This window comes from Oryctolagus cuniculus, chromosome 21 (assembly GCF_964237555.1).
Source record: "Oryctolagus cuniculus chromosome 21, mOryCun1.1, whole genome shotgun sequence".
Lineage (NCBI taxonomy): Eukaryota > Metazoa > Chordata > Mammalia > Lagomorpha > Leporidae > Oryctolagus > Oryctolagus cuniculus.
This window is the reverse complement of record NC_091452.1, coordinates 23,201,768-23,222,479: the sequence shown is the minus strand read 5'-3', so window position 1 is coordinate 23,222,479 and position 20,712 is coordinate 23,201,768. Positions and strand designations below refer to the sequence as shown.

At 46.8% G+C, this 20,712-nt stretch overlaps 1 protein-coding gene across 27 annotated transcripts in view; it reads right to left on the bottom strand.

Annotated features, from left to right (window-relative positions):
- Positions 1-15,901, bottom strand: part of MTMR3 (myotubularin related protein 3) — a 146,007-nt gene extending 130,106 nt beyond the window's left edge. For 10 of the 27 annotated variants that reach the window (XM_051826662.2, XM_051826663.2, XM_051826664.2 and 7 more), the window contains exon 1: positions 15,608-15,823. The gene's annotated coding sequence lies outside the window, so the exon portion shown is untranslated. Of the gene's footprint in view, positions 1-15,607 lie in introns of all 27 variants that reach the window. The other 17 variants (XM_051826659.2, XM_017350672.3, XM_017350674.3 and 14 more) reach the window with 5 other exon arrangements.
- Positions 15,902-20,712: the final 4,811 nt, after the last annotated feature.

The following is a 20,712-nucleotide window of genomic DNA, read 5'->3' as shown; positions in this document are numbered from 1 at the left end:
TCTGCCTTTTAAATTAACAAAAGATAAAAATTTTAAGCAAAAAGCAATGCATCAGGCAATTCTTTTTGTAACAACAATTCAAAAAGAATCTTACAGGTCTGGTGTTTGGCCCAGTGGTTAAGACAATGGTTTGGGGCGTCCACATTCAATACAGAAGGAATGCCTGATGCCCAGCTCTGCCTCCTGACTTCAGCTTTCTGCTAATGCAGATGACAGCAATGACAGCTCGAGTGACTGGGTTCCAGCCATACTCATGAGAGACCCAAAGTGAGTTCCAGGCTCCCAGCTCTGGCCTGGCCCCACCCCAGCTACTGAGGGTATTTGGGGAGTGAACCAGTAGATAAGAGATCTTTGTCCACTTCTATCTCTGTATTTCTCAAATAAAACGAAAATAATTATTTTCAAAATTTGAAATACAGGGGCTGGCACTGTGGTGCAGCGGGTAAAGCCACCACCTGCAGTGCCAGCATCCCATATTGGCACCAGTTCAAGTCCCAACTGCTCTTCTTCCAATCCAGTTCTCTACTATGGCCTAAAAGAGCAGCAGAAGATGGCCCAAAGGTTTGGGCCCCCACACCTGCATGGGAGACCTGGAAGAAGCTCCTAGCTCCCAGCTTTGGATTGGCCCAGCTCCGGCCACTGCAGCCATTTGGGAATGAACCAGTAAATGGAAGACCTTTCTCTCTGTCTCTCCCTCTCTAGCTCTCTGTAACTCAACCTCTCAAATAAATAAATAAATTTTAAAAAAATTTTTTAAATACATTACCCACAGCAAATAAATCTCAAGTTTTTCAAGTTGCAGAATATACATTTTAAGGTAATATATATAGGTAGCATATATATATTAAAGCACTATATATGGTACTATATTTACATATACACATATTAATATACATACTAAGGTACTATATATAAACACTAATACTACAGGTTAAAATTTTATTTATTTACTTATTTAATTCTTTGAACGGCAGAAAACAGAGAGACAGAGAAATATCTTGCATTTACTGGCTTACTCCCCAAATGCCCAAAAGAAACAGGAGTAGGCCAAGAGCCAGTGACTTACTTGATCCAAGTTTCCCATGTGAGTAGCAGGACCCAAATACTTGAGCCATTGTCTGCTGCTTCTAAGGGTATGCATTACCAAGAAGCTATAATTCAGACCAGAGCCAGGACTTGAACCCAAGCACTGGATGTGGGCATACCAAAAGGTATTTTTAAAGAAAAAAAAAAAGACTTATTTCATTTATTTGAAAGGTAGAATTACGGGGCTGGGGGTGGGGGATGAGGAAATAGAGCTCTTCCATCCGCTAGTTCTCTCCCCAAATGGCTGCGAAGTCTGGGGCTGGGCCAGGCCAGAGCCAGGAGCCAGGAGCCTCTTCCAGGTCTCCCACATGGGCCCAGGTGTCCAAGGACATTAGTAGAGAGCTGGATCAGAAGTGGAGCAGCCAGGACACAAACCGGCACCCATATGGGATGCCGGCATGGCAGACAGCAGCTTAACCCGTTACACCATAGCACTGGGCCCCCCTCAAGAGGTATCTTAAGCACTACACTAAACACTCACTCCCTATAATTTTTTTAAAGATTTTCTTTATTTATTTATTGAAGAGGCAGAGTTCCAGGGAGAGGGAGAGACAGAGAGAAAGGGCTTCCACCTGCTGGTTCAATACCCAAATGGCTGCAACAGCCAGAGCTAGGCAGATCCAAAGCCAGGAGCTTCTCTCAGTCACCCATGGATGCAGGGGTCCAAGGACTTGGGCCATCTTCCACTGCTTTCCCAGGCCATAGCAAAGAGCTGGATAGGAAGTGGTGCAGCCAGGACTTGAACCGGCACCCATATGGGATGCTGGCACTACAAGCAGAGGCTTAGTTCACTATGCCACAGCACAGGCCCCTCACTCCCTATAATTTTTAAAAACAAATGTAAACACATCCTTGAAGCAAATCTGACACCTATTAACTCAATCTATTAAATGAGGTATTTGCTACTTGTTAAATTATTCTCAGTATTTTTAAATCTTTTGAAATATTTAAATTCTACCTTTAAAAGACTAAGTTGTAGAATTTGGGGAAAGAGAAGACAGTCTTTGGAGATGTCTATATGGGTTTCTTCTTGACAAGCCTATTATTATTTACTATAAAATTTCCCAAAACCCTCAAGGGCACACATTTGGCTGGAATGCCCATGTCCCAAATCAGAGTTCATGCATTCAAGTTCTGGTTCTAATCCATATTTTAGCTTCCTGTTCATGCATACGCTGGGAGGCAGCGAATAGTAACTCAAGTAGCTGGGTCTCTGCTACCCATAGGAAAATGTGTAATCAGTTCCTGGCTCCTGGCTTCAGTTAGGCCAGGCCCAGCCCCAGCTGTTACAGGTATCTAGGAACCGAAGCAGCAGACGGGATCTGTATTTATCTTTTTCTCTCTTTCCCTCTCTCTTTCTCCTTCAAATAAATAAAGAAAATTTAAAAACTAAAACCCAAAAATTTATATTAGCACTTACCGTTATTATATCAACTGTTCTTCACCTTCAGTATTATTCGTTTAAAGTATAAAAAGACAGGCATTTAGTGCACTGCATTCCCAAGAATCCTGGCTCCTCCACTTCCAATCCAACTTCCTAGTAATGCACACTCTGGGATACGGGAGGTAATGGCTCAAGTACTTGGGTCCCTGCCACCCACGTGGAAAACCCAGAATGAGTTTAATGAGTACTGGGCTTGCGGCTTCGGCCTGCCCCAGCTCTTCTGCATTCACACCAGAATCAACTATACAGTCTGCTTCAAGAACCATTATCCAGGCCAGTGCTTTGGCACAGCCGGAACCGTGGCACAGCGGGTTAAACCCCTGGCCTGAGGTGCCAATATCCCATATGGGTGCCAATTTGAGTTCCGGCTGCTCCTCTTCTGATCCAGCTCCCTGCTAATGTGCCTAGGAAAGCAGCAGAGGATGTTCCAAGACCTTGGGCCCCTGCACCCGTGTGGGAGACCTGGAAGAAGCTCCTGGCTCCTGGCTTCAGATCAGCTCAGCTCAGCCATTGTGGCCACTTGGGGAGTGAATCAGCAGATGGAAGACCTCTCTCTCTCTCTCTCTCTCTCTCTCTCTCTCTCCCCTTCTCTATAACTTTTTCAAATAAATAAATTAAATCTTAAAAAAAAGAACCATTATATACACAAAGAACAACTAATACACACATTTTTAAATAGCATCTACTACTTTTTTTGAGAGAGAGAGAGAGAAAGAGACAGACAACAGAGATCTGTCATCTACTGGTTCTGTTCATCTACCTGTCAAGGCCAGGGCTGGGCCGAGCCAAACCCCAGAGCCAGGAATGCATATCCAAGACTCCCACATGAGAGGCAGGAATCCATTACTGTCCCCCAGGGGTCTGTATGCATTAGCAGTAAGTTGGAGTCATGAATCAGAGCTGAAAATCAAATCCAGGTATTTTGAAATGGAAGGCAGGCATCTTAACTGCTAAGCTAAATGTCCACTCCAGCATGTATTATTTAAATAAACAAAACATACATATATACATATATAGAGTCTTACCAGTAGACGGGACATACACAGTAAAAGGAATTACATCAAGGCTAATTTTTTTCTCCCTTTGAAAATATATTTAGGCCGGCGCCGCGGCTCACTAGGCTAATCCTCCGCCTTGCAGCGCCGGCACACCGGGTTCTAGTCCCGGTCGGGGTGCCGGATTCTGTCCCGGTTGCCCCTTTTCCAGGCCAGCTCTCTGCTGTGGCCAGGGAGTGCAGTGGAGGATGGCCCAAGTGCTTGGGCCCTGCACCCCATGGGAGACCAGGAGAAGCACCTGGCTCCTGCCATCAGATCAGCGCGGTGCGCCGGCCGCGGCGGCCATTGGAGGGTGAACCAACGGCAAAAGGAAGACCTTTCTCTCTGTCTCTCTCTCTCTCTCACTGTCTACTCTGCCTGTCAAAAAAATATAAAAATAAAGAAAGAAAGAAAATATATTTAATAATTTTTATTTGCTTTATTTATTTGAAAGAGACAAGCAGACAGACCTCTCATTTGCTGGTTACAACCAAAATGCCACAGCAGCTGGGTCAGGATGAAGCCGAAAGCTGAGAACTCAATCCAGGTGTCCTAGGTAGGTGGCAGGGACCTAATTACTTGAGTCATCTCCTGCTGCCTCCCAGGGCACACAATAGCAGGAAGCTGGAATTGGGAGTGGAGTAGGAATTTGAACTCAGACATTCCAACAGAGTATGCAGGTATCCCAAGTGGCCTGCCCCTGAAAATATCTTAAGGTAAAGGAGAACCTGAAAGGTTGATCTAAATTTTTTTATAAGATTTATTTATTTATTTGAAAGTCATAGTTACACAGAGAGAGAAGGAGAGGCAGAGATGGAGAGAATTCTTCCATCCACTGGTTCACTCCCCAACTGGCTGCAACGGCCACAGCCGCGCCAATACGAAGCCAGGAGCCAGGAGCTTCCTCTGGATCTTCCCATGCGGATACAGGGGCCCAAGCACTTGGGCCATCTTCCACTGCTTTCCTAGGCCATAGCAGAGAGCTAGATCAGAAGTGGAGCAGCAGGGTCTTGAACCAGCACCCATATGGGTGCTGGCATTGCAGGCAGCAGCTTTACTTGCCACAGCCACAGCGCCTTGATCTAAAATTAATGACCTCTCACAAAAGTATGTTCTTTGCACATTAGATAAACAAACAATATAAACACACAAGGCCGGCGCCACGGCTCACTAGGCTAATCCTCCACCTAGTGGCACCGGCACCTCGGGTTCTAGTCCCGGTTGGGGCACCGGATTCTGTCTCGGTTGCCCCTCTTCCAGGCCAGCTCTCTGCTGTGGCCTGAGAAGGCAGTGGAGGATGGCCCAAGTACTTAGGCCCTGCACCCCATGGGAGACCAGGAGAAGCACCTGGCTCCTGCCTTCGGATCAGCACGGTGCGCCGGCCACAGCACACCAGCCATGGAAGCCATTGGAGGGTGAACCAAGGGCAAAGGAAGACCTTTCTCTCTGTCTCTCTCTCTCACTGTCCACTCTGCCTGTCAAAACACACACACACACACACACACACACACACAAAAGCTAAGTGTTGGTTTTACAATACTATAACTTATTTACATGTATAAATAAATACCTAAGAGTTTAAATACTTATTTCATAAATACTGATAGCTTACTCTGTACTAGACAGTGTATTAAGTGCTAAAGAATGAGAGACGGGGCTGGCACCATGGCTCACTTGGTTAATTCTCCGCCTGCGGCACCGGCATCCCATATGGGCACCAGGTTCTAATCCCAGTCTCTCCTCTTCCAGTCCAGCTCTCTGCTGTGGCCCGGGAGGGCAGTGGAGGATGGCCCAAGTACTTGGGCCCTGCACCCGCATGGGAGACCAGGAAGAAGCACCTGGCTCCTGGCTTTGGATGGGCACAGCACAGGCCGTAGTGGCCATCTGTGGAGTGAACCAACGGAAGGAAGACCTTTCTCTCTGTCTCTCTGTCTATAACTCTACTTGTGAAATAAATTAAAAAAAAAAAATAAGGCCAGCGCCGCAGCTCACTAGGCTAATCCTCCGCCTTGCGGCGCCGGCACACTGGGTTCTAGTCCCGGTCGGGGCACCGGATTCTGTCCCGGTTGCCCCTCTTCCAGGCCAGCTCTCTGCTGTGGCCAGGGAGTGCAGTGGAGAATGGCCCAAGTACTTGGGCCCTGCACCCCACGGGAGACCAGGATAAGTACCTGGCTCCTGCCATCGAATCAGCGCGGTGTGCTGGCCGCAGCGTGCCAGCCGCAGAGGCCATTGGAGGGTGAACTAACAGCAAAGGAAAACCTTTCTCTCTGTCTCTCTCTCTCACTGTCCACTCTGCCTGTCAAAAAAAAATTTTTTTAAATAAATAAATAAATAAATAAGAATGAGGGAGATAGGGCCGGTGCTTTGGCATAGAGGGTAAAGTCATGGCCTGCAGCGTCGGCATCCTAAACGGGCATTGATTCGAGTTCCAGCTACTCCACTTCCGATCCAGGTCCTTGCTAATGTGCTGGGAAAGCATTGGAGGATGGCCCAAGTCCTTGGGTGCTTGCATCCACATGGAAGATCCAAAAGAAGCTCCCGGTTCGGCCTTGGCTATTACAGCCATTTGGGGAGTGAACCAGCAGGTAGAAGATCTTTCTATCTTTCTTTCTCTCTCTCTCTCTCTCTCTCTGTTTTTTTCTGTCTCTACTTCTTTGTAACTCTTTCAAATAAATAAATAAATCCAAAAAAAAAAAAAAAAAAAAGAGGACAATAACAGTCATCAGTCCCTAGTTCTGCAGTTACCCCTTTAAATATGTCAAACACTAGGCTCATGGCCTCAAGCAATCACACCCTAGATTAAATGATGGTCTCAAATCCTTGAGAGGATTTAAGAAGATACATGTGAAAGTAACTTACAAATCATGCTAACTAATGTAGCCTTTTGCTAACTAATTGAGCCTTTTGCTCAAAGCACTGTTTACAGCTATCACCTTCTATATAAATTATCTCATTACTTTTAGCTGGCAAAAAATATTCAAATTGCTTATCTCTAATATTTTAAATATTATCTTTCTCTGACAATGATCCATATGAAACAACTGAAATTACATTCCCCATAATGGGAAGAGAGAGAGACTCACTTTTTTAATACAAAAAGCATTATTTCCTGACTTCCTAACTTAAGGAAGCACAATTTGAAAGTGACTTATTCCAATTTAAGAAAAAAGTTACTATTTAATCCAAGATTCATCATGGAAAGTTTCAGCCCAAGAAAGCATTTTTAAAATGTTACAGGCTTAGGCTCTTCCAAGTGGAATTAGAGTGACAAGTTAATTGTGGTACTTTGCAAGCAAAGAAATGTAAGTAGCAATTATTCATCCCCTTACTCAGTCTCTAAGATCTAATCTCTTAAAAAAAAAAAGATATATTATAATCAAACTGATTTCCATAAAGCACAGATTTTTTAAAATATACTCTATACAGTATCAATTCTTCACATCTAAGAGAAGTAGACCAATGATTTAGACTATTCCTTTTCCTATGATTTGTCCTTTTCAAATTCAGACACTCCACAATGAAAAAAAGTATCAGAATGTTGCTTCTAAGTTTACATTTCTACTTATTACAGATATGACTCTCAAGAGCAAGGAAACTGTAAATAGTCATAATCCAACTGAACTGGACCATCCACAAAACTATAGAAATACCAAAAAACAACCATCCATACAGCCCAATATTAAATCTTTTAAAAAAAATTACTTATTTCAAAGGCAGAGTTACAAAAGGGGAGAGACAGACAGACAAATCAGCCATCCACTGGTTTACTCCCCAAATGGTCATAATGGCCAGAACAGGGCCAGGCTGAAGCCAGGAGCCTAGAACTCCATCTGGGTCTCCAATATGGGTGGCAAGGGCCCAAGTACTCTGACCATCTTCCACTGCTTTCCCAAGTGCACTAGCAGGGAGCTAGATGGTAAGTCAAGAAGCTGGGGCTCAAACTGGTGCTCATGAGGGATGCTGGTTATGCCACAACGCTGGCCCCTATTCCAAACTGTTAAATTCCCAACAAGTTAAAAATGGTAAGTCACTAGCAAGAACATACAAAGTTCTATGCTATCAACAGGAGATTTAAAACACACATACTCTTAACTTCCATTGCCCACTTTTAAGAATTTATCCTAATGTTAGCATAAGTGTATAAAAATATCCAAACAAATTCATCACAGCACTGTTTTAAGATAAAAATTGGCAATGTCCATTTATAAAAGGGAATTGCTGTAAACTATGATTCATCCATATACAGAATATGGACATTCATTAAAGGAATATGATTACACACGGGAAGTTATTCTTTCAGAAGTGTTTCAACAGATAATATGTAAGAAAAAACACTAAGGCACAAACCACTACACACAGGTGAGATTATAAATCATGTCTACTTTTTTTTATTCTCCTAGGTTGTCCCAAATGGTTTTTGGTTTTTAACACTGAAAATGTACTATAGCTTTCATAATCAGAAATTAATTCATTATACTTATCATTTCCAAAACTTTTTTAAGATTTATTTATTTATTTGAAAGGCAGAGTGAGAGAGAGAGATCTTCCATCCCCTGGTTCACTCTCCTAATGTCCACAATAGCCAGGGCTAGGCCACATCAAAGCCAACATCCAGGACCTCCACCTGAGTGGCAGGAACACAAGTACTGAGAACATCATTTGTTGCCTCTCAGGCACATTAGCAGGAGGCAAGATTAAAAGCACATAGCAGCCAGGACTCAAACCAAGCACTCTAATATGGCATGCCAATACAACAGGATTCTCAATTCCTCCTCTCATACTTTTAGAATGCTTTTGGTATACACCATTCCATTTGATCCTACCAGACAGCCTGAGACATAAGTAAAAGACTGTTCTTCACCCTTTTACTAATGAAAGAATTGGAGCTCAGAAGGGGTTATGAGCTTGCCCCAGAAAAAAGGGCTAATGAGGAGCACATCTAGGCTTGAACCCAAAACTTACTGGTCTATCCATTCTCATGCTACAATAATTTTCATTTTGTTATTTTTTTTTTATTTGACAGATAGAGTTAGACAGCGAGAGACAGAGAGAGACAGAAAGGTCTTCCTTCCATTGGTTTACCCACAAATGGCTGCTACGGCCGGTGCTGCGCCGATCCAAAGCCAGGAGCCAGGTGCTTCCTCCTGGTCTCCCATGCGGGTACAGGGGCCCAAGCACTTGGGCCATCCTCCACTGCCTTCCTGGGCCACAGCAGAGAGCTGGACTGGAAAAGAAGCAACTGGGACTAGAACCAGATGGGATGCCAGCAGAGGATTAACCAAGTGAGCCATGGCACCGGCCCCAATAATTTTCATTTTGAACAACTGATACAAATACGAACTTAAATGATGTATTAAGCTTCCAGAAACAAAAATGAAGATGAGAGCATAACACCAATAATGGCATCATAAAATTCAGATTAAAAATTGCAATGATAGCGGCCAGCACTGTGGTGCAGCAGGTTAACACTTCGGCCGGAAGCACCGGCATCCCAAATGGGTGCCGGTTCAAGACACAGCTGCTCCACTTCTGATGCAGCTCTCTGCTATGGCCTGGGAAAGCAGTACAAGATGGCCCAAGTCCTTGGGCACCTGCACCCATGTGGGAAACCCAGAAGAAGCTCCTGGCTCCTGATCAGCGCAGCTCTGGCTATTGTGGCCAACTGGGGAGTGAACCAGCAGATGAAGATCTCTCTCTCCATCTCTGCCTCTCCTTCTCTCTGTGTGTAACTCTGAATTTCCAATAAATAAATAAATCATTTTTAAAAACTGCAATGATATATTAAAATTACTAGAAGAAACACTTCAATACAGTATGGATTTAATCTCATACTTTGTCTTAGATCAATGTTTCACTGACTATAAAATTACATATAAATTCACCATAGAAGGGGCCAGCATTGTGGTGCAATGGGTTAAGCCACTGCTTGCAATGCTAACATCCCCTATGGGTGCCAGTTTGAGTCCTGGCTGCTCCACTTCCACACAGCTCCCTGAAAATGCACCTGGGAAAGCAGCAGAGGATAGCTCAAGTGCTTGGGCCGCTGCACTCAAGTGGGAGATCAGGAAGAAGCTCCTGGATCCTGGCTTTGGCCAGGAGGTCATTTGAAGAGTGAACCAGTGGGATGAAGATCAAGATTGATCGATCTCTCTCTCCCTCTCTCTTTCTCTCTCAATCTCTGTGTGTGTTATAACTCTATCTTTCAAATAAATACAACAAATCTTTTAAAAAGTTCATCACATAAAATTACACAACTGGAAGGTCTGTAAAAAATAATGTGTCTTTAGCCACATGAACTGCACAAACTTCTCCCAAACCATTCTTAGTTTTGTGGTTTCACACCAAATTATGAAGTTCCCTATGTGAAACTCAATTTGATTTCAACACCAAATGAATTACAACAGCACAAGCATGCTGTTTCTGCAAAATACTTGCAACATTCACTCAATTTCGGACAATGTCTAAAATTCTTAAGGTAAAAGCAGAATCCAAGACAGAATGTTTTCTGTTTCTTTTAAATCAAAATGATCAGCCTAGCTCATAAGATGAACACCAAAAAATATTAGAAATTATTAAAGATTCTCAAAATTGGGCTAGAGGAACTACTTGAGGTCAAGTATAGGCCCAATTGTATAGATGAGAAAACAGAACCCAGAGAAGTTAGGTGGAATTAGAACCAAAGTCAGTGTAGTCAGTGTGCCAATCCAGAGCTTCCCACTGCTCCATACTACCTCTAAGTGCAGTAAAATGGGCTCTCAAAAAGTAGTGGGTAAAGCTGCTGCCTGCAGTGCTGGCATCCCATATGGGCGCCAGTTCATGTCCCGGCTGCTCCAATTCTAATCCAGCTCTCTGCTATGGCCTAGGAAAGTAGCAGAAGATGGCTCAAGTCTTTGGGCCCCTGTACCCACGTGGGAGACCTGGAAGAGGCTCCTGGCCCCTGGCTTTGGATCAGCGTAGCTCTGGCCATTGCAGCCAATTAGGGAGTGAACCAGCAGATGGAAGACCTCTCTCTCTCTTTCTCTCTCCCCCTGTCTCCCTCTCTCTCCCTCATCTTCTCTCTGTGTGTAACTCTTTCAAATAAAATAAATAAATCTTAAAGACAAAAAAAAAAAAAAAAAAAAAACCTTAAGATATATTAAGCCTCAAGCCTCAAACACTAGGAGGGACCAGCACTGTGGTCTAGTAGACTAAGCCTCCTCCACCTGTTATACCAGCATCCTATATTCATGTCCTGGCTGCTCTTCTTCCAATCCAGCTTTCTGCTATGGCCTGGGAAAGCAGTGGAAGATGGCCCAAGTACCTGGGCCCCTGAACCCACATGGGAGACCAAGAGGAGGCTCTTGGTCCCTGGCTTCAGACAGGTCCAGCTCCAGCCACTGAGGCCATTTGTTGAGTGAACCAATGGATGGAAGACCTCTCTCTTTCTGTCTCTCCCTCTCTCTGTCAGTAGCTCTGCTTCTCAAATGAATAAATAAAATCTTTAAAAAAAAAAAAAAACACAAAACTAGAAGACACTCAAAGATAGTCTTTAGAAAACAATCTCTTGAAGGAATATCAAAGATTACAAAGACTGAAAACTGGCTTTTCGGGGCTGGTGCTGTGGCACAGCAGGTTAACGCCCTGGCCTGAAGCGCCAGCATCCCATATCGGTGCTGGTTCTAGTCCCAGCTGCTCCTCTTCCAATCCAGCTCTCTGCTATGGCTTGGAGTAGCAGCGGAAGATGGCCCAAGTCCTTGGGCCCCTGCACCCACGTATGAGACCCGGAAGAAGCTCCTGGCTCCTGGCTTTGGATCAGCACAGCTCCAGCCATTGCAGTCATCTGGGGAGTGAACCAGAGGATGGAAGACATTTCTTCTGTCTCTACCTCTCTAACTCTGCCTTTCAAATAAATAAATTTTTTTAAAAAAGGCTTTTCAATCCAATGCAAAATATCAAGTAGCTTTTAATAATTAACACTGCGGGGCTGGCACTGTGGCATAGCTGGTAAAGCTGCCACCTGCAGGGCCGGCATCCCATATGGGCGCCAGTTTGAGTCTCGGCTGCTCCACTTCCGATCTGGCTGATATGGCCTGGGAAAGCAGTAAAAGATGGGCAGCCCAAGTCCACGGGCCCCTGCACCTGCATGGGAGATCCAGAAGAAGCTCCTGGCTCCTGGCTTCAGATCTGCCCAGCTCCAGCTGTTGCGGCTATCTGGGGAGTGATTCAATAGATGCAAGATTTCTCTGTCTCTGCTTCTGTCTCTCTGTAACTCTGCCTTTCAAATAAAATAAATAAACCTTTTAAAAAAAAAAAACTAACACTGTTATCAACCATCATAACTGTTCTTTTACTATTCCCATTTTACATTACCAATCATTCACACAAAAAGTATCTGAGGGGCTGGCCTGGCACAGAGGGTTAAGCCACGGTTTCAACACCAGTATCCCACACTGAGGCACCAGTTGAGTCCTGGCTGCTCCATTTCCGACCCAGCTTCCTGCTAACTTGCCTAAGAAAGCAGCAGAGGATGGTCCAAATACGTTGGCCCCTACCACCCATGTGGGAGACCTGCAACCATTTGGTGAATGAACCAACAGATGAAAATACCTCTGTCTTCTCTGTCACTATGCCTTTCAAGTAAGTAAATGAGAGGATTGAATATGCTGAGAACGGTGCTGCTTGGTACTGGGGCCATCAGGGAACAAAAACAAACATGGCCTCTAACTCTTGCAGTGGACAGTTGGATATACCTTTCTAAAATATTACTCCAGGACTTGACAGGCTATTGACCAAACTCCCTCACTACCTTATACAACTGTGCACTTTCTTCTACCTCTTGCACACTTATACCAACTACCACACCCCTCTGCAAACAGGAATACTTCCTCTGGTAACTCAGCATTCCACTTCACCATAGAAGGTGTTAACCAGAACTTCAAAAGATTTTTTAAATGATTTTACCACTCCTCACAGCCCGAGGCAAATTTCAAGAACTTTTCACAAGTCACAGTAAACCTTGCTGGTTCGCAATCCTGATCTCAAATGACTGCTAACACACCCATCCTATAGTCCACTTTACTAGAAACCTGAGTCATCTAGATGGCTTAGGAGCAACCATGACAGTTCAGGAGCAGCCATGGAGCAACCCTAATGTTGGGATGTTGGGAAGAAGCACTCTTTAATCCAATGCAAGATATCAACAGTTTTTAATAGCACTGCTGTCAACCATTATAACTTCCTTTTTCTGTATCAACACTATTCATTTACTCAAAAAATATCTGAGGTTCTCGGCAGTGTGGTGTAGTAAGTTAAGCCTCTGCCTGTGGTGCCTGCATCCCATACAGACCCAGAGTCAAGTCCTGGCTGCCCCACTTCTGATCCAGCTCCCTGCTGCTGAAGGTCTGCAAAAGCAGTCGAAGACAGCCCAAGTGCTTGTGTCCCTGCACCTAACTGGAGACCCAGACGAAGCTCCTGATTCCTGGCTTTGGATCGGCCCAGCTCCGCCCACTGTGGGCATTTGGAGTGAACCAGCAGATGGAAGACCTCTCCCTGTCTGTCTCTCCCTCTCTGTCTGTAACTCTGCCTCTCAAATAAATAAATAAATCTTAAAAAAAAAAAAAGTCCAAGAGCACAGGCTCTGCTGAGAACTGTGCTGCTGGGTACTGGGGACAGCGGGGAACAAAAACAGACATGGCCTTTGGCTCTTGCAGTGGAGCCAACAGCAGACCTACTGCCTCTCTTCCTCAGCTTCTTTCCTCTGGATTCTTCAATACATCTGTGGCTATGACTCCAGATAAGCAGCATCTAATTTTATCAAGTGTGTTCCTAACAACTTGTGCACAAATAACATTTGGCAACAAACCTGTTTTCCCTACATACATCCACTATTGTCGCTCCCCCTCTTCATGGAGGAACGACACAGGACCCTGCGCTGTTCTTTTGTCTGCTCGGCCCTCCCCGGGTTTGCTGCTGGTTCTTCCCGGGTTGGCTACTGTCCCTTCCACCTCCGTGGAAGGGCGGTTCCCCCTGGCCACTTTCCCCACTTCCGCAGGGGAGCGGCATACCGCCGGCCGGCTCTCTCGGGGGCTGCACAGGTGTTCCTCAGGTGTTCCCCTTAGATGTTCCTGGTGCATGCCGTCTCTCTCCTCCTTTATAGTCCTCCTCTGCCAATCCCAACTCGGCTGCCCACACGCCGAGTACGCTGCTCTCCTCCAATCAGGAGCAAGTCCTACAGTTTATTGGCTGAACTGGAGGCAGCTGTGTAGAAGCTGTTTTCTTCTCTCCCAGCGCCATACTGTGGGAGAGCAGATGCATAGAATAAGTCTTAATTCCAGTAACCCAGTCTAGTCCGAGTTGCTCCCCACAACTATATTTTAAAAGACGTTCAATTTGCAGTTTTCGGTTTCTCGTGCTTCCCCTTCTCCACTGCCACTAAAATCCTTGAAGATCTATACCCAATTAAAAGCATTCTCAGAAGTCATTTAATTAATGGAAATTCACATACCAGGGTAATTGCAATCATTCACTGCAATCATTCATGCAGTTTTGAAAGGGTGGATCACCAGGTGCCATTCTTAAGAGATTTTAATTCACTAGATCCTGAATGAGGCCCTGGAATCAGCATTATAGGCAGCCCATAGTACCCTGTAGGTTGCACTGAACCAAGGAATCTGGCATATAAGCTGAGCAACGCGGGTTCTTCTATGGCCCGCCAGTAACTGCAGGTGAGGCTGCATCACTGTGCTGGCCACCTGAACTGCTCTGGGTCACCTCGAAGTGAGGGAGGTAATCAGAGCTGGAAGAGGACTTCATTTGGTAACCAATCTAAAATTCTAGAACCTCCAAATGCAGTCTAACATCACATACTCAACTGGGTTTACTGAAAAACAGCGTCATTCTGTAAGCTCTTCTACCCACCCAAGTCTCAGGCCCTAGGAGAGACTTTCTGCATGCCACCAACACACCTTACTTGGTTTCCTAACAAAACCAGGGATCGAGTCTCCCGCCCAACAGAAACAACCCTGCATGTGAAAAGGGGAGGTCTTCCTCACCTCCCCATGGACAAATCACAAACATTTTACAGAAAAATACGACCTGTAATTCAACCCAGGCCTCTGGCTGGCATCGCCATTCACATCCGAGAAAACAAAATTGAACTAAAAGTATGCGGACTTTGAGAGGGGCCAAGCATTGTTCATGAAAGAACTGACGTCTGACAACAAAGCAAACGTCAAGATACTCAAATAGTGGAGAATTGAGGCCTAGATCTGAGGAAGGCACCCGAACATCAGTATTTAACAGGCGTCAAGATCTGGTCGATAATGCATTACACGACACAGTCAAAACTCACAAGTAGGATGATCAGAAGAGTTTATTAAGGTGACCATAAAATCTACCCCATCATTTGGAGATAAGTTTTCTAGTCCGAAGTACAACCAACAATACCAATTTATGCAAGGCCGCGGAGATGCAATACACCAAGCACAATGTAATCTTTCGCGGAGCTGTCGGACCAGCGCTCCCGGAGCTCCCTCAACCGCCCCCGAACCAATCCTTCCCACTCAGCTGCACTGCCAGGTCAGGAGGGTGCCCTGCTGCCCAGCCAGGCGGCCACTCCTCCTTCCCACAAGTCCCGGGCCCGCACGGCTCGCCCCGGGATTCCAATGGCCCCCGACCTCCTCCTGCCTCTCGCCACGGCGGACTCCCGCAGACGCAGCCCGGGGCGGCGGACACACACCCACTGCCGACAGTCTGCGGCTATCTCCCCAGCGCGCTGCGGGGACAGACCCTAACCCACCGGCTGGTCCTCGCCAGGTCTGGGAAGGCCGCCCCGGCCCGGGACCCCGCCTCCTCCGCGCCCAGCGTCCGGGCAGAGCCGAGCCGGGCCGCTGCGCTCCCACCCGCCTCGCCCACCCCGGGTGGTGGCGGGCGGCCCACCCGGGACGCCAGACCCCTGCGGGCCGCCGCCTCCTCGGAGGGTGACAGCCGCCGCGTCGGGGCCGACACCGGCCCCTCCTCCAGTTCCTCCTCACTCCGGCGAGGAGACTAGGGGTGGGCTTCTTACCGGACGGCAGGACATGGCGAGGCCCGCCTCCGCACGGCCTCCTCTGCCACCCCACGAGGCTCCCAGCCAGGGGCCACGGCGGGCAGCGCCTGGGCCGCTGGAGCGTCTAGTCCGGCAGCTCCTCCGCCGCCGCCGCCGCTGCCGCCGCCTTCTCACAACCACAACAACATGGCGGCAGCGGCCACACAGAGCGCGCTCCCGACATCGAGCCGGGCCGCGAGCGGGGGTGCGCGCGCACGCTCGGCATTCAGCGGGCGGTCGGGAAGGGGGGGCGATGCGGGCTGAAAGGGGCGGGGCCCGGCGGCACAGGCCACGCCCACGCACCTGGGCGGGGCTGCACACTCGCTGAAATCCCTCGGCGGGAGACTGGTAGCGGAGTTTCAAGCTGGTAACAAGGCCCGGCTAGACGGATGGGAAATAGGCCGAGGAAGGGTCGTGAACGAATCAGGAGAAAGAAAACCAGAGATGGTCCTACGGACTTTTACAAGGCGTCTTTTCCTAGCCCTGGCCTGGAGATACCAGCTCAGGCTACTTACCAGTGAAATAGAACAATGTGGTGCACTTCACCTGCAGTTGTAGTCAGAATAAAATTAAATCAGGCCGGGGCTGTGGCGCTGCGTTGCCGCCTGCTACCCCAGCATCCTCTATGGGCAAAGGTTCGAGTCCCAGCAGTTCCACTTCCAACCCAGCTCCCTGCTAATGCACCTGGGAAAGTAGCAGAGGATGGCCCAAGTGCTTGGGCCCCTGCACTCAAGTGGGAGGCCCGGAAGAAGCTCCTGGATCCTGGCTCCTGGCTCCTGGCTTTGGATCTGCACAGCTCCCGCGGTTGCAGCCAATTGGAGAGTGAACCAGTGGTTGGAAGACCTCTCTCTCTCTCTCTCTCTCTCTCTGCCTCTCTTCTCTCTATGTAACTCTGCCTTTCAAATCTTTTTAAAAGATTTATTTATTTGCAAGTCAGAGTTACACAAAGAGAGGAGAGGCAGAGAGACAGAGACACAGAGAGAGAGGTCTTCCATCCGATGGTTCACTCCCCAAATGGCCGGAGCTGTGCTGATCAGAAGCAAGGAGCCAGGAGCCAGGGGCTTCTTCCGGGTCTCCCATGTAGGTGCAGGGGCCCAAGGAATTTGGGTCATCTTTTACTGCCTTCCCAGGCCATAGCAGAGAGCTGGATCAGAAGTAGAGCAACTGGGTCTCAAACTAGGGCCCACATGGGATGCTGGCGCTTCAGGCCAGGGCGTTAACCCTCTGCGCCACAGATGACTAGTTTTATCCAGCTGATTTTGTCACTCTCTTCACCTTGACTTCCAAAAAGGTCAGGGCTAAATCTGGAATTCAATGGTGGCCTCTTATTGGCTTTTAAAGTCTACACCCACCTCAACTTTGCACCTTGGCATGTCACTGTTCTGACTTTCCCATTCTATTACAGGACTAAAGCCTTGGGGGAAGACTGACATCGTGGCACAGCTGGTCAAGCTGCTGCTTGCATCCCACGTGTCAGTCTGAGCCCTGCTGCTCTGCTTCTGATTCAGCTTCCTACCAAGGCACCTAAAAGGCCGTGGAGGATGGCCCATGTGCATGCACCCCTCTCACCCACGTGGGATACCTATTCGGTATTCCTGACTCATGGCTTCAGCCTGGTTCAGCCCTGGCTGTTGTGGAGTGAAGCAGCGGATGGAAGATATCTCTGTGTCTCTCCCTCTCCCTCTCTGTCAGTCTACCCTTCAAAGAAATAAACACATCTCAAAGTAGAGAGAGAGACAAGACTGCAAATTGATTAAATACAATAAAATAAGCTTTTCAAGATTTATTTATTTATTTGAAAGGCAGACTTACAGAGAGGCAGAGAAAGAGGTCTTCCATCTGCTGATTCACTCCCCAAATGGCCACAACAGCTGGAGTTGAGCCAACCTGAATTCAGGAGCCAGGAGCTTCCTCTGGGTCTGTCACATAGGTGCAGGGTCCCAAGCACTTGGGCCATCTTCCACTGCTTTCCCAGGTCATAGCTGAGAGCTGGATCGGAAGTGGAGCAGCTGGGACTTGAACCGGCATCCATATGGGATGCTGACACTATAGGTGATGGCTTTACCCACTACGTCACAGCACTGGCCTCATACAATAAATATTTTTAAAAATAAACAGAGGCCAGCATTGTGGCACAACAGATTATTCCACTGCCTGCGACACTGGCATCCCATATCAGAACATGGGTTTGAGACCCGGCTGCTCTGCTTCCATTCCAGCTCCTTGCTAATACACCTGGGAAAGCTTGGGCCCCTGCTAACCATGCAGGAGACCCATATGGAGTTCCAGGCTCCAGGCTTCAGCCTGACTTAGTTCCAATCATTGCAGCTACTTGGGGAGTGAACCAATGGATGGAACTCCATCACTTTGCCTTTCAAATAAAATTAAAAAAAAAATCTATAAATAAATAAATAAAACCTTTATGGAATGAGAGGAGAAATAGAAAGTATATATGGAGCAGGCGCTGTGTTACAGCAGGTTAAACCACAGCTTGGGACTATCACATCCCATATATTGGAATGCCTAGTTCAAGCTTCAGCCTATGGTGCCAACAACCCATATGAATGCTGGTTTGAGTCCCAGCAGTTCCACTTCAGATCCAGCTCCCTTCTTTTTTTAAAAAAATATATTTATTTTATTTGAAAGTCAGAGTTACACAGAGAGAGAAAGAGAGGCAGAGAGAGAGAGAGAGAGAGGTCTTCCATCCACTGGTTCTCTCCCCAATTGGCCGCAAAAGCCAGAGCTGCACCGATCAGAAGCCAGGAGCCAGGAACTTCGGGGTCTCTCACGCGGGTGCAGGGGCCCAAGAACTCAGGCCATCCTCTACTGCTTTCCCAGGCCATAGCAGAGTGCTGGATCAGAAATGGAGCAGCCAGGTCTTGAACCGGCACCCCTATGTGATGCTGGCACTGCAGGTGGCAGCTTAACCCACTACACCACAACATCAGCTCCTCCAGCTCCCTTTTAATGTGCCTGAGAAAGCAGTGGAAGATGGCTCAAATGCTTGGGGCCCTGCACCCAAGGGGAGACCTGGATGAAGCTCCTAGGTTCTGGCTTCAGATGGGCTCATCTCTGGCTGTTGCAGCTATTGGGGAGTGAACCAGCAGATACAAGACCTCTCTCTGTCTCTGTCTCTCCCTCTCTTTGTAACTCTGCATGTCAGATAAATAAAAATAAATCTAATAAATAAATATTTAAAAAAATATGTCTTTATTTGACAGGAAGAGTGGCAGAGAGGGAGTGACAGAGGGAGAGTTCTTCTATCCAGTGGTTTATATCTCAAATGGCTGCAATAGCCAGGGTTAGCCCAGGATGAAGCCACAAGCCTGGATCTCCATTTGGATTTCCATGTAGGCAGCAGGGGCCTTCCCAGGCACATTAGCAGGAAGTTGGTTCAGAAGTAGGGCAACCAGGACTCCAACCAGTGCTCCTATGGGATGCTGGTAGCAGTGGAAGTAGGAGTTTAACACAATGTGGCACAAATGCTGCTCCCTAAATTTGAATCTCCAAATATTTGTTCCTCAGTTTCTTTTTCTATGCCCCAGCTTCCTCATTGATCTATATGGCCATAATTACTACCTTGCTTATCTCAGAGAGATGCATAGGATTCTTTGAGGTACTGGGTTGGAAACCCAAACCAGTGGGCCTGATCCTTGGGTGCTTTGGACTGAATTTAAAGCCCTCACTCTACCAGGCCAAAACCAGAAACCTGGAAATCAATCCTGGTCTCCAACATGAGTTACAGAGACCCAATTACATGAGTCCCCCACACCTCCCTGGGTGTGTGGCAGCAGGAAGCTGGATCAGAAGCAGAACTGAGACTTGAAGTCAGTGACTCCAATATGGGATGTAGACATTCTAAGTGGCATCTTACCCACAGCACCAAATACTTGCCCCAAGAGAGTACTTTATAAATGAATGAATTGGGGGCCGGTGCTGTGGCATAGCAGGTAAAGCCTCCGCCTACAGTGCCAGCATCCCATATGGGTACCAGTTCGAGTCCTGGCTGCTCTACTTCTGATCTGGCTCTCTGCTACAGCCTGGGAAAGCAGTAGAAGATGGCCCAAGTGCTTGGGCCCCTGCATCCACGTGGGAGACCCGGAAGAAGCTCCTGGCTCCTGGCTTCGGATCACTGCAGCTCGAGCCATTGCAGCCAGTTGGGAGTGAACCATCAGATGGAAGACCTCTCTCTCTCTCTCTCTCTCTCTCTCTCTCTGCCTCTCTGTAGCTCTGCCTTTCAAATAAATAAATAAATCTTTAAACATAAATAAACGAATTTATATTTTCTCAGTTTTAATTCTGACTGAAGTAAATATCTATTGCTATAACTCACGTAAGTAAAAGCTCTTTAAGGTCCTTAATGATTTTTAACAAACTGAAAAGTTTGAGAACCACTGGTATATTTGTTGGAGTTTTTCAACAGCAAAGACATTTGTAGTCAGTACATGGATTTTTTAAATTGTTAAGCATATATATTCATTATAAGTAGTTAAATAATGATGTGTAGTATATATAATTAGAAAACTAGTGCGGCAGGTTAGGCCACTGCCTGAGGTGCCAGCATCCCACTTGAGTGCTGGTCAGAGTCCTGGTTGCTTTGCTTCTGCAGTTCAAATCCCTGCTACTCCACTTCTGATCCAGTTCTCTGCTAATGCACCTGGGAAAGTAGTGGATGATGGCCCAAGTACTTGGGCCCCTGCACCCATGTGGGAGACTCAGATGGAGTTCCAGGCTCCCGACTTCGGCCTAGCCCACGCCTGGCCACTGCAGCCATTTGGGAGTATCTATCCCTCTCTCTTTGTAACTCTGCCTTTCAAATAATAACATAAATCTTTAAAAAGGAAAGAAAACTACAAATAAGAGATCAAAAAGTCAATATCACAGACATCTTTGCTTAGCATGAAGCTAAATTTATTTACATAAAACAATGCATTGATTTAAAGAAAAATAGAAAAAGTAAATATTAGTATAAAGCAAATTATATCAAAAATCGATGAGGATGGTACCCACAAGACCAGAGTTTGAGCCCTAGGGAGACACTCCAGGTGAGCAAGCTTTGGAATCAGGCAGACTCCCCCTCCCTC